The sequence below is a fragment of the Felis catus genome, chromosome F1, assembly GCF_018350175.1.
Source record: "Felis catus isolate Fca126 chromosome F1, F.catus_Fca126_mat1.0, whole genome shotgun sequence".
Lineage (NCBI taxonomy): Eukaryota > Metazoa > Chordata > Mammalia > Carnivora > Felidae > Felis > Felis catus.
The window spans coordinates 6,953,182-6,967,389 of NC_058384.1; the positions used below are offsets into that span (position 1 = coordinate 6,953,182).

General features: G+C 40.0%; 1 pseudogene; it reads right to left on the minus strand.

Annotated features, from left to right (window-relative positions):
• Nucleotides 1-333: 333 nt before the first annotated feature.
• Nucleotides 334-979, minus strand: LOC109495410 (annotated as a pseudogene).
• Nucleotides 980-14,208: the final 13,229 nt, after the last annotated feature.

Sequence of the window (14,208 nt, forward strand, 5' to 3'; positions counted from 1 at the left end):
TGACGATGGACTGTACCGATCTGACTTTGAAAGAAGAGGCAGAAATGTTCTTCAATTGCCCATTTCTTCTGTCTCCCCAAGTGTGCACATTCACACGTCCTTCTTCACATAAGGAAGAAAAGTGAGCTCAGATTTGTATAGGCTTTAGTTTAATTATACAGTTGACTCTTGAACTTCCTGGGTCCACTTACACGCAGAATTTTTTTTTCCTAAAAAATGAGCTACCGTTTCCATTTGGTCCAGGACTTGAGAGCAGCTCCAGGGTGGTTAAAAAGATGCCTACTGGCTTCAGGGAGAGACTCAGGCACAATCCCCAACACCAGGGGTCTGCTGGGCTACTGAAGCTCAGAGGTGAGCCTCTGAACAGACACCTGCGCAGCCCAGCCTGGGGTGGGGCTGGCCAGCCTGCACAGGTGCAGGAGGTGGTCGCCCGACTTCCTGTTGAGTTTCACTGCTTATCCCGGAAGTGGGTCTCCAGGAAGTCCCAGAGATGGACGTCTTTGTGGGCAGAATCCCAGGCATGCAGATCCAAAAGAGCCTAGTTCGCGCTCTTCTCCAGGACCATAAGGGCTTCCATGGCCTCCAGGGTTTTACCCACGCATCTTGAGGAGGCTTCTGCACCTGGGGGCGAAGACGAGGTCTCCCACCGGTTTGCATCTTCAGGAGACGCAGGGCGCACTCGCGCTTCTCCTTAATCACCCGGGGAAGAAGTGGCCCACGGCCTGCAGAGCCACAAGTCCTTGTGGGAAATAGAAGCCCAGAGAGAGGCAGGCTTGCCAGCCGGTTGATGGCAGCCTCCACCTTGGTGGAATAACTCTGATGAATCTGAGAGCGCATGAGCAACAAGGAGCAAAGTTCAAAAAACGGTGTGGGCTAGTCCTGAAAGGCAGAGGGTGGCTGAGATGGTGGTTCTGAAGGTAACTACTGGAAAAGAGGTTGGAGACTGGAAGAAGGGGCGCTCCTGGGTCTGTTCCAGCCAAACACTGGTGAAGCAAGACACAGATTGGGGGGTTAGGCGCATTGCCTCCATGCAGGTTTTACAGCAAAGTACTCTAAGTGTATTTTCTCTTCCATACGATTTTCCTAATAACACTTTTTTCCAGTATAATACATTGTGAGAATGTGGCATTTAATACATTTAACATAGAAAATATGTGTTAATCCACTGTTTGTGTTACTGGTAAGGCTTCTGGTCAATGGTAAGCTATTAGTAGTGAAGTTTTGGGGACTCGAAAGGTAGATGCAATTTTCAATTGTGTGGGGGTTGGCTCCCCAAAGCCCTGCATTGTTCAAGGATCAACTGTAATTACTCTTGACAAACTGAATTTCTTCCATCCCAGCCAATCGCATCCTGCCCAAACCCCCCTGAAGCTGGACTAACAGAAAATCTAAGAAATGACACCTTGTACCTTTTCCTCACACAGTTGGAGGGCTGTGATGCTTCTTGCTGTCACTTTGTAAACTCGGGTGATACCCAGGACCAGGGTTCTCCGCAATTGTCTCTCTAACTCATGAGGCTGGGGCCAAGGAAACGCCTTTGTCAGGAAAGATGCTGAAGCTGCCAGTTGGTAATTTTCATTATCAGCAAACCTCCACGGTCCGCTTGCACAAAATCATGGTCTCATCCAAGAAAAGACAGTAAAAAAAGAATTGAAATTAAGTCGGAAGCCAACCAAAATACCAACATTCTTCATTGGCTGATGGTTTTTTTTTTTTTTTTTTGGCAGATATGAGAGAAAATAACTTACCTTGAACTTCTTCTGAGGGTTAAAACCTTCTCCAGGTCATGTGCAGGCTCTGCAAGTGACCTTCAAGATCTTTAAGACAGTAGTAAATTATTTCAAGTGGCTTTTCCATGGTCTTCAATCTTTAACAACAATAGCAACAAAAATGGTATATTTTGTGGTAGATTTTAATTTTTTAGAGGTAAAGGTGTCTTCTTTGATGCTCCCTTTTAGCTCTTTGACATACATATCTGTATTTGTGACCCATGGGGAACGACCAAAGACAGTGCTTTAACTCAAGAAGTTGAATTTTGGTCTTTGTTTTCTTTGAAGTCCTTGGCTCGCTTTGTTTATTTTCAAGAACATGCCTGTCAAACATCCAAGTCAGCGCAACCATAGTTTGCCTGCTGCTGTAAGTTTTTCATTCAAGTAAAAACAGTGTTCAGGGTGAACAGTGGGTAGATGTGCTCACAAGGTGAGCAGTTACCCTAGTGCTTTTATGTGAGGCAGCTATGAAACCCCAGTGCACAGCAGAAGTCCTTGATGTACAGCCCCCATTTTGTTACACAGCATGAAAAGCAAACAGTGTTTTAGTATTACTATGGAAGTGGTAGGATTGTGGGCATCACCAGGGGTCCAGGGACCACACTTTGAGAACTGCCATTCTAAGATGTAAAATGCTTCAGACTTTTTTAGTTCAGTCTCATTCCTCTCTTGTAGGATAAAGAGAGGCTTTTGGGATTTGGTTACATATATTTATCAAATACAAAATTTCTAGGAGTTCTAGGTCCTTTGCCTTTCCATAAAAATTTGAGAATCAGCTTGTTGATATCTATGGTAAATCCTTCTGGGATTTTGAATGAGTGTGTGTAATATCTGTAGTCCAGTGTGGGGAGAAAGTGAGTCTTCCAATTATTTACATGATGTATGTTTCAATTTATTTACGCCTTTCTTGTTTCCTAAGTTGGAAATGGTGATGGTGATGGTGGTGGTCCTCCTTCACCTCCTCCTCCCCCTCCTTCCTCTCTTGTCTCTCTTCTTCTTTCCCTCCTCTTCCTCCTCTCTCTCTTCCGCACCAACTCCTCCTTTTCCTTCTTTTTGGTGCTATTGAAAATGGCACTTAAGTTTTTTCAGATTCTTATTGTTCATTTCTGGTAAATAGGAATATTGTTCACTTTTTGTATCGAATTGATCTTGCCTCCTGTGACATTGCTGAATTCACTTGTTTAACTCAGGACTGACTCTGGGATCATTTTGGGTATGACTAGGGATGGATGTTCTACATAGCCAATTTTTGAATTCAAACATTTTTGTTTCTTCCTTTCCAATCTGTGTTTTATTTATTTGTCTTGCTTTATTGCATTTCCAATATATTGATGGATAGAAGTGGTGAGAAAGGGTATTTTTGTCTTGTTGCTGATCTAAGGGTGAAACCATTCAGTCTTTACCATTAAGAACGATGTTAGCTGTAGGGTTTCTTTCTTTCTTTCTCTTTCTTTCATTTTTTAACATTTATTTACTTTTTTTTAGAAAATATATGTAATTTATTGTCAAATTGGTTTCCATACAACACCCAGTCCTCATCCCAAAAGATGCCTTCTTCAATACCCATCACCCACCCTCCCCTCCCCCCCACCCCCCATCATTCCTCAGTTTGTTCTCAGTTTTTAAGAGTCTCTTAGGCTTTGGCTCTCTCCCACTCTAACCTCTCTTTTTTTCTTTTTTCCTTCCCCTCCCCCATGGGTTCCTGTTAAGTTTCTCAGGATCCACATAAGAGTGAAAACATATGGTATCTGTCTTTCTCTGTGTGGCTTATTTCACTTAGCATCACACTCTCCAGTTCCATCCACGTTGCTACAAAGGGTCATATTTCATTCTTTCTCATTGCCACGTAATACTCCATTGTGTATATAAACCATAATTTCTTTATCCATTCATCAGTTGATGGGCATTTAGGCTCTTTCCATAATTTGGCTATTGTTGAAAGTGCTGCTATGAACATTGGGGTACAAGTGCCCCTGTGTATCAGTACTCCGGTATCCTTTGGGTAAATTCCTAGCAGTGCTACTGCTGGGTCATAGGGTAGGTCTTTTTTTAATTTTTTGAGGAACCTCCACACTGTTTTCCAGAGTGGCTGCACCAGTTTGCATTCCCACCAACAGTGCAAGAGGGTTCTTGTTTCTCCACATCCTCTCCAGCATCTATAGTCTCCTGATTTGTTCATTTTGGCCACTCTGACTGGCGTGAGGTGATATCTGAGTGTGGTTTGGACTTGTATTTCCCTGATGAGGAGCGATGTTGAGCATCGTTTCATGTGCCTGTTGGCCATCCATATGTCTTCTTTAGAGAAGTGTCTATTCATGTTTTCTGCCCATTTCTTCACTGGATTATTTGTTTTCCAGATGTGGAGTTTGGTGAGCTCTTTATAGATTTTGGATACTAGCCCTTTGTCGGATATGTCATTTGCAAATATCTTTTCCCATTCCGTTGGTTGCCTTTTAGTTTTGTTGATTGTTTCCTTTGCTGTGCAGAAGCTTTTTGTCTTCATGAGTTCCTAATAGTTCATTTTTGCTTTTAATTCCCTTGCCTTTGGGGATGTGTCAAGTAAGAAATTGCTACGGCTGAGGTTAGAGAGGTCTTTTCCTGTTTTCTCCTCTAGGGTTTTGATGGTTTCCTGTCTCACATTCAGGTCCGTTATCCATTTTGAGTTTGTTTTTGTGAATGGTGTAACAAAGTGGTCTAGTTTCATCCTTCTGCATGTCGCTGTCCAGCTCTCCCAGCACCATTTGTTAAAGAGACTGTCTTTTTTCCATTGGATATTCTTTCCGGCTTTGTCAAAGATGAGTTGGCCATACTTTTGTGAGTCCCACTTTGGAGTCTCCATTCTATTCCATTGGTCTATGTGTCTGTTTTTGTGCCAATACTGTGCTGTGTTGATGATTACAGCTTTGTATTAGAGGCTAAAGTCTGGGATTGTGATGCCTCCTGCTTTGGTCTTCTTCTTCAAAATTACTTTGGCTATTTGGGGCCTTTTGTGGTTCCATAGGAATTTTAGGATTGCTTGTTCTAGCTTCAAGAAGAATGCTGGTGCAATTTTCATTGGGATTGCATTGAATGTGTAGATAGCTTCGGGTAGTGTTGACATTTTGACAATATTTATTCTTCCAACCCATGAGCATGGAATGTTTTTCCATTTCTTTATATCTTCTTCAATTTCTTTCATAAGCTTTCTATAGTTTTCAGCATACAGATCTTTTACATCTTTGGTTAGATTTATTCCTAGGTATTTTATGCTTCTTGGTGCAATTGTGAATGGGATCAGTTTCTTTATTTGTCTTTCTGTTGCTTCATTATTAGTGTATAAGAATGCAACTGATTTCTGTACATTGATTTTGTATCCTGCGACTTTGCTGAATTCATGTATCAGTTCTAGCAGACTTTTGGTGGAGTCTATCGGATTTTCCATGTATAATATCATGTCATCTGCAAAAAGTGAAAGCTTAACTTCATCTTTGCCAATTTTGATGCCTTTGACTTCCTTTTGTTGTCTGATTGCTGATGCTACAACTTCCAACACTATGTTAAACAACAGGGGTGAGAGAGGACATCCCTGTAGTGTTCCTGATCTCAGGGAAAAAGCTCTCAGTTTTTCCCCATTGAGGATGATGTTAGCTGTGGGCTTTTCATAAATGGCTTTTATGATGTTTAAGTATGTTCCTTCTATCCTGACTTTCTCGAGGGTTTTTATTAAGAAAGGATGCTGAATTTTGTCAAGTGCTTTTTCTGCATCGATTCACAGGATCATATGGTTCTTATCTTTTCTTTTATTAATGTGATGTATCACGTTGATTGATTTGCGAATGTTGAACCAGCCCTGCATCCCAGGGAATGAATCCCACTTGATCATGGTGACTAATTCTTTTTATAAGCTGTTGAATTCGATTTGCTAGTACCTTATTGAGAATTTTTGCATCCATATTCATCAGGGATATTGGCCTATAGTTCTCTTTTTTTACTGGGTCTCTGTCTGGTTTAGGAATCAAAGTAATACTGGCTTCATAGAATGAGTCTGGAAGTTTCCTTCCCTTTCTATTTCTTGGAATAGCTTGAGAAGGATAGGTATTATTTCTGCTTTAAACGTCTGGTAGAACTCCCCTGGGAAGCCATCTGGCCCTGGACTCTTATTTGTTGGGAAGTTTTTGATAATTGATTCAATTTCTTCGCTGGTTATGGGTCGGTTCAAGCTTTTTATTTCCTCCTGATTGAGCTTTGGAAGTGTGTGGGTGTTTAAGAATTTGTCCATTTCTTCCAGGTTGTCGAGATTGTTGGCATATAGGTTTTCATAGTATTCCCTGATAATTGCTTGTATCTCTGAGGGATTGGTTGTAATAATTCCATTTTCATTCATGATTTTATCTATTTGGGTCATCTCCCTTTTCTTTTTGAGAAGCCTGGCTAGAGGTTTATCAATTTTGTTTATTTTTTCAAAAAATCAACTCTTGGTTTCGTTGATTGGCTCTACAGTTTTTTTAGAGTCTATATTGTTTATTTCTGCTCTGATCTTTATTATTTCTCTTCTTCTGCTGGGTTTAAGGTGTCTTTGTTGTTCTGCTTCTATTTCCTTTAGGTGTGCTATTAGATTTTGTATTTGGGATTTTTCTTGTTTGTTGAGATAGGCCTGGATTGCAATGTATTTTCCTCTCAGGACTGCCTTTGCTTCATCCCAAAGTGTTTGGATGGTTGTATTTTCATTTTCGTTTGTTTCCATATATTTTTAAATTTCTTCTCTAATTGCCTGGTTGACCCATTTATTCTTTAGTAGGGTGTTCTTTAACCTCCATGCTTTTGGAGGTTTTCCAGGCTTTTTCCTGTGGTTGATTTCAAGCTTCATAGCATTGTGGTCTGAAAGTATGCATGGTATGATCTCAATTCTTGTATACTTATGAAGGGCTGTTTTGTGACCCAGTATGTGATCTATCTTGGAGAATGTTCCATGTGCACTCGAGAAGAAAGTATATTCTGTTGCTTTGGGATGCAGAGTTCTAAATATATCTGTCGAGTCCATCTGATCCAATGTATTATTCAGGGCCCTTGTTCTTTATTGACCATGTGTCTAGATGATCTATCCATTGTTGTAAGTGGGGTGTTAAAGTCCCCTGCAATTACCACATTCTTATCAATAAGGTTGCTTATGTTTGTGAGTAATTGTTTTATATATTTGGGGGCTCCCGTATTTGGCACATAGACATTTATAATTGTTAGCTCTTCCTGATGGATAGACCCTGTAACTATTATATAACGCCCTTATTCATCTCTTGTTACAGCCTTTAATTTAAAGTCTAGTTTGTCTGATATAAGTATGGCTACTCCAGCTCTCTTTTGACTTCCAGTAGCATGATAAATAGTTCTCCATCCACTCACTTTTGATCTGAAGGTGTCCTCAGGTCTAAAATGAGTCTCTTGTAGACAGCAAATAGATGGGTCTTGTTTTTTTATCCATTCTGATACCCTACATCTTTTGGTTGGTGCATTTAGTCCATTTACATTCAGTGTTATTATAGAAAGATATGAGTTTAGAGTCATTGTGATGTCTGTAGGTTTCATGCTTGTAGTGATGTCTCTGGTACTTTGTCTCACAGGATCCCCCTTAGGATCTCTTGTAGGGCTGGTTTAGTGGTGATGAATTCCTTCAGCTTTTGTTTGTTTGGGAAAACCTTTATCTCTCCTTCTATTCTAAATGACAGATTTGCTGGATAAAGGATTCTCGGCTGCGTATTTTTTCTGTTCATCACATTGAAGATTTCCTGCCATTCCTTTCTGGCCTGCCAAGTTTCAGTAGAGAGATCCGTCACTAGTCTTATAGGTTTCCCTTTATATGTTAGAGCATGTTTATCCCTAGCTGTTTTCAGAATTTTCTCTTTATCCTTGTATTTTGCCAGTTTCACTATGATATGTCATGCAGAAGATTGATTCAAGTTATGTCTGAAGGGAGTTCTCTGTGCCTCTTGGATTTCAATGCATTTTTCCTTCCCCAGATCAGGGAAGTTCTCACCTATTATTTCTTCAAGTACACCTTCAGCACCTTTCCCTCTCTCTTCCTCCTCTGGAATATCAATTATGCGTAGATTATTTCTCTTTAGTGCATCACTTAGTTCTCTAATTTTCCCCTCATACTCCTGGATTTTTTTATCTCTCTTTTTCTCAGCTTCCTCTTTTTCCATAACTTTATCTTCTAGTTCACCTATTCTCTCCTCTGCCTCTTCAATCCGAGGTGTGGTTGTCTCCATTTTATTTTGCAGTCATTTATAGCATTTTTTTTAGCTCCTCCTGGCTGTTCCTTAGTCCCTTGATCTCTGTAGCAATAGATTCTCTGCTGTCCTCTATACTGTTTTCAAGCCCAGCGATTAATTTTATGACTATTATTCTAAATTCACTTTCTGTTATATTGTTTAAATCCTTTTTGATCAGTTCGTTAGCTGTCGTTATTTCTTGGAGATTCTTTTGTGGAGAATTCTTCCGTTTTGTCATTTTGGATAGTCCCTGGAGTGGTGAGGAACTGCAGGGCACTTCCCCTGTGCTGTCTTGAATAACTTGCGTTGGTGGGCGGGGCTGCAGTCAGACCTGATGTCTGCCCCCAGCCCACAGCTGGGGCCACAGTCAGACTGGTGTGTGACTTCTCTTTCCCTCTCCTAGGGGTGGGATTCACTGTGGTATGGCATGGCCTGTCTTGGCTACTTGTGCACTGCCAGGCTTGTGGTGCTGGGGATCTGGCGTATTAGTTGGGGTGGATCAGCAAGGTGCACAGGGGCAGGAGAGGCGGGCTCAGCTCACTTTTCCTTAGAAGATCCACTTCAGGAGGGGCCCTGGGGCACCGGGAGGGAGTCAGACCTGCCGCCGGAGGGATGGATCCGCAGAAGCACAGTGTTGGTTGTTTGGGCGGTGCAAGAAAGTTCCCTGACAGGAACTGGTTCCCTTTGGGATTTTGGCTGGGGGATAGGTGAGGGAGATGGCACTGGCGAGCGCCTTTGTTCCCCACCAAGCTGAGCTCTGTCATCCGGGGCTCAACAACTCTCCCTTCCACTGTCCTCTAGGCCTCCTGGTCTCTGAGCAGAGGTGTTAGCTTATAACCTTCCAGGTGTTAAGTCCCGCTTGCTGTCCGAACACACTCCATCCGGCCCCTCCTCTTTTGCAAGCCAGACTCGGGGGCTCTGCTTTGCCAGCGGGCTGCCCCTCCACCCCGGCTCCCTCCCGCCAGTCCGTGTAGTGGGCACCACCTCACCGCCCTTCCTACCCTCTTCCATGGGCCTCTTGTCTGCGCTTGGCTCTGGCGACTCCGTTCTGCTAATCCTCTGGCGGTTTTCTGGGTTATTTAGGCAGGTGTAGGTGGAATCTAAGTGATCAGCAGGACGCCGTGAGCACAGCGTCCTCCTACGCCACCATTTTCCTCTGTCTCCTCTTTCTTTCTTTTTTTTTAATGTCTTTTATCAAGTTAAAAACATCCCCTTCTGTTTCTGGATTGTGGATAGTTTTATTTATTTATATATAAACCTTTATTCTTATTTTTTTATTTTTTAAAATTTACATCCAAATTAGTTAGCATATAGTGCAACAATGATTTCAGGAGTAGATTCTAATGCCCCTTACCCATTTAGCCCATCCCCCCCTCCCACAACCCCTCCCGTAACCCTCAGTTTTTTCTCCATATTTATGAGTCACTTCTGTTTTGTCCCCCTCCCTATTTTTATATTATTTTTGTTTCTCTCCCCTTATGTTCATCTGTTTTGTTTCTTAAAGTCCTCATATGAGTGAAATCATATGATTTTTGTCCTTCTCTTACTGACTAATTTCACTTAGCATAATACCCTCCAATTCCATCCATGTAGTTGCAAATGGCAAGATTTCATTCTTTTTGATTATATGTGTATATATATATATATATATATATATATATATACTTGCAAATCAAGTGATATATATACATATATATATATATACCACATCTTCTTTATCCATTCATCCATCGATGGACACTTGGGTTCTTTCCATTCTTTGGCTATTGTTGATAGTGCTGCAATAAACATGGGGGTGCATGTGTCCCTTCAAAACAGCACACCTGTATCCCTTGGATAAATGCGAGTAGTGCAATTGCTGGGTCGTAGGGTAGTTGTATTTTTAGTTTTTTGAGGAACCTCCATACTGTTTTCCAGAGTGGCTACACCAGCTTGCATTCCCATGGATAGTTTTTATCATTAACGGATGTTGAATTTTGTCAAATGCTTCTCCGTTTCTTTTTCAATTTCCTTATAATGTATTTCTTTTAATTCATTAATATAATGGATTTATATTGAATTATTTTAAATGTAAAGCCAACCTTGTATTTCTGGGGTAAAGCCATTTGGTTGTGATGTTTTATCTTTTTATATGTTGTTCAATTTGATTTCCTAAAATTTTGTTGGGTATTTTTATATCTATGTTTATTAGAGATATTGGTCTGTAGTTTTCAAAGACAAAATTTCTTTGTCTGGTTTTAGTATTAGGGTACTGCTGACCTCATAAGATGAGTTGGGGTATTCCTGTGTCTAATTTCTGGAAGATATTATTTAGAATGTCTATATTTTTTCCCTTAAATATTTGTGTTACTAGTGAATTGGCTGAGCCTGGAATTTTGTCAGTAGTTTTTAAATCACATTCATTTTTAAAAGTATAGATTGAGAACTCTTAAGATTCTTTATTTCTTTCTGAGTGAATTTTGGTGGTTTTTGTCTTTCAAGGTATTGTTCCATGTTGTTTAAATTGTTGAATTTATAAATTATATTTAATTTAAAAGTTGTTGAATTTATGAGCAAAAATTTGTTGGTAACATTTTTCTTTAAATATCTACATGGTCTGTCGCAATGTTCCCTCTTCCATTGCAAATATTTTGGGGATTTTTAAGATATCTTTCTGCTTTTACTTTCTAGGTTACTTCTGTTCTGGTCTGAGGTCATACTTTGAATAATTTCAATACCTTTAATTTTGTTGAGGTTTAAAATATGTACTCTATGCTTCTTGGGTAGATGGTTCTATAAATGTCTTCTTTATCCTTACTGATTTTGTGTCTGTTCTGTCAGTCACTGAGAGAGGCATATGAACTCTCCAAGTATATCTGTGAATTTGTCTGTTTCCACTTTCAGTCCTGTTTTCACTCTATGTATTTTGATGCTCTGCTTTTAGGCATTAGTTACACTGAGGAATGGTGCTTGTTCTTAGAGGGCTGACCTCTTTATTATTATGTAATGAAGTTCTTTATCCCTGGTATTATGTCTTCCTCTGAAGTTTACTCTTTATGATTTTGAAAATATTATAAAAATATTAATACAGCTACTCTAACTTTATTTGATTGGGGTATTTATAGTGTTTTTTCTCTCATTTTACTTTTAACCTATATATGCATATATTTCTTTTCCTTTTTTAAATGTTTACTTATTTATTTTGAGGAGAGAGGGAGGGTGGGGGAGGCAGAGAGAAAGAGAGAGAGAAAATTCCAAGCAGGCTCTTCTGTCTACATTGTGCCTGATGTGGGACTCTAACTCACAGAACTGTGAGATCCTGACTTGAGCTGAAATCAAGAGTCAGACACTTAACCAGCTGAGCCACCCAGGTGCCCCTCTATGCATATATTTCAAATGAGTTTCTTGTAGACAGCGCCAGTTGAGCTATCCTTTTTAAAATTTTTTTTTCAACGTTTATTTATTTTTGGGGGGACAGAGAGAGACAGAGCATGAACGGGGGAGGGGCAGAGAGAGAGGGAGATACAGAATTGGAAACAGGCTCCAGGCTCTGAGCCATCAGACCAGAGCCTGACGCGGGGCTCGAACTCACGGACCCCGAGATCGTGACCTGGCTGAAGTCGGACGCTTAACCGACTGCGCCACCCAGGCGCCCCAAGCTATCCTTTTTAAAAATCCAATATGACAATCTTTTAATTGGTGTTTCTAAGTTTGTTGTGTTTAGACTGTTTGTAGTTGATATAATTATTTATATGGCTGTATTAAAATCTACCATCTAATAGGTTTTTAAATATTTGTTCTATTTATTCTTTTATGTTTTATCCTCTTCTGCCTGTTCTTTAGTTCATAGACTGAATTCAGCTAAATTATTACATTATGATTACATTTAAAACAAGAACAAGTATTATGTTGCTCTTTAAATTTATTTATACTTCTCTTTAAAATATTTTTAGTGTTTGCCATAGAGTTTATGATCTATATCTTTAATCTAAATCTATCTTTAGTAGTACTACCTTTATAAAAGTAAAATATATTGCTACTATTATTGCTTTAGATAGTGGTCCTTTGGAGAAATTAAAAGTATGAAAAATAAATATTATCTTTATTTCATTTCTGACACTTTGTATGTCTTTGCATAAATGTAAATTTCTATCAGGTATCATCTACCTAAAGGAAACTCTTTTAAAGATTTTTTTGTAGTGTGGATCTGACAGCGGTGGGTTCTCTCCATTATTGGCCTGGGGAAAAAATCCTTATTTCTCCTTTATTTTTTGAAAGATACTTCCCCTACAGATAGAATTTGGGGTTGATGGGTTTCTTTTTTCTTTTAGCAACTTTACTTCCGCTTCATTATTTGCTCATGGTTTTCATGGTTTCAGACAGATTCTGTTGTACTTCTCTCCTTGGTTTCATCTCTCTAGGGCCACCTGTCTTTCTAGTTCAGCCTAGTTGGTTGCCTTGAAATCTCAGGTTCCTGATGGATTTAAGGAAAGTCATGAAATTATACTCTGCCAGGCTTTTTGTTTTGTTTTTGTTGTAAGGATAAAAGTAAAATTCTGTCTAGTTCTCCACACCCCAAGCAGAACTCATAAATCCCCCCCCCCAATTTATGGAACTAAGTTTGCAGAGAAATAAGTAATGCAGTGAGTTGCTGCACAGTATTTGTGAATATTACTGTGCACCTATTTCTTAGAAGCAACTGTTCTTAGTGAAAGTATCACTGAAATATCAGTAAACAATGGACAAGAGAATATTTAAGGTTAGGGAACCATCCTGCAGATTTCAGTGTGCTCAGTTTCAGTGGCCAATACGTTGTCTGATTTCTTCCATAGTCAGAATGGAAGGATCATCCAGCCCGAGGGTGAAAATTATAACACACCTCATTTCCTTTTCCTTGCAACCCTGAATTCTACTGGTTTATATCTTAGTTTATAATGGGTAAATAGGGGCACCTGGTTGGCTCAGTCAGTTGAGCGTCTGACTGTTGATCTTGGCTCAGGTCCTGATGTCACAGTTTGTGAGTTTGAGCCCTGTTTTGGGCTCTGCACTTGTCAGTGAAGTGCTTGGTATTCTCTCTCCCTTCCTCTCTCTCTGCCCCTTCCCCCACTTACACAGTAACTCAATCTCTCTCTCTCAAAATAAATGAATAAACTTTAAAAAATAATGAATTAATACTATCTCTATGGGTTATGACAAATATTCCATTTAGTTCAATGTTGCAAACTGCTATCTGTCCACTCAGAGCTCCTTATGCCATACCATGAATATGGAACAGAGAGGGTTATCATGTTGATTGCACTGATTCATCTCCATTATCCAGGGGGAATAGGGTTGTCCCTACACAATGGCAGCAGGGAGATCATGCCCTGAAAAGGAGTGATTCTCTGGAGCAATTCTTGCTGCCATCAGGTGCAAAGGAAAAGTTAATTGACATCTGTAAGAACATACAGACAGGAAAAGGGTCTCAGAAATTCTGGGAATGAAGTGTTGGGTCTCCCTACCATGTATAGAACCCTAGCTTTCTTTGGTGCTGGCTGAAGGCGGTAGGAACTTAGAATAGGAAATAGAGAAAGAGAACCATTAAACCAACGACAGCCTTGTGAAGAGCTGCAGAAATAGGGACATAACACTTAACTGTACTTATCTCTTGATGTGCCATGTATATATTCTAGGCTTTTAACTACTTTTATCATTCTTTCCTATATATTTTCCCAATGTTGTGAATAAAGGTTATGTTGTGATGATTAATTTTACAATTTGGTTTATAAGCAATGGACATCAACAAGAATCACAAAAGAACTACATGTTTTGTTGTTTAGTGGGGCTCATGAAAACAGAGTTAGGGATAATCAGTGGGGTGAATCATAATCTCTGAGCTTCCAAGTCTGTGGTCAAAAGGTTACTGGCAGATGCCTGGATGGCTCAGTCAGTTAAGCTCCCAATTCTTGATTTTGGCTCAGGTCATGATCTCACAATTTATGAGATCGAGCCCCGTGTTGGGCTCTGTGCTAATGGTGCAGAGTCTGCTTGGGATTCTCTCTCTCTCTCTCTCTCTCTCTCTCTCTCTTTCTCTTCCTCTCTCTGTCTCTGCCCCTCCCCTGCTCACTCTCTCTCTCTCTCTCTCAAAATAAATGAACTTAAAAAAAAAGGGTAGTGGCAGAAATAGTAAAACTCACCATATATCCATGTGTTGCCCATCATTTCCAAGTCTTCTT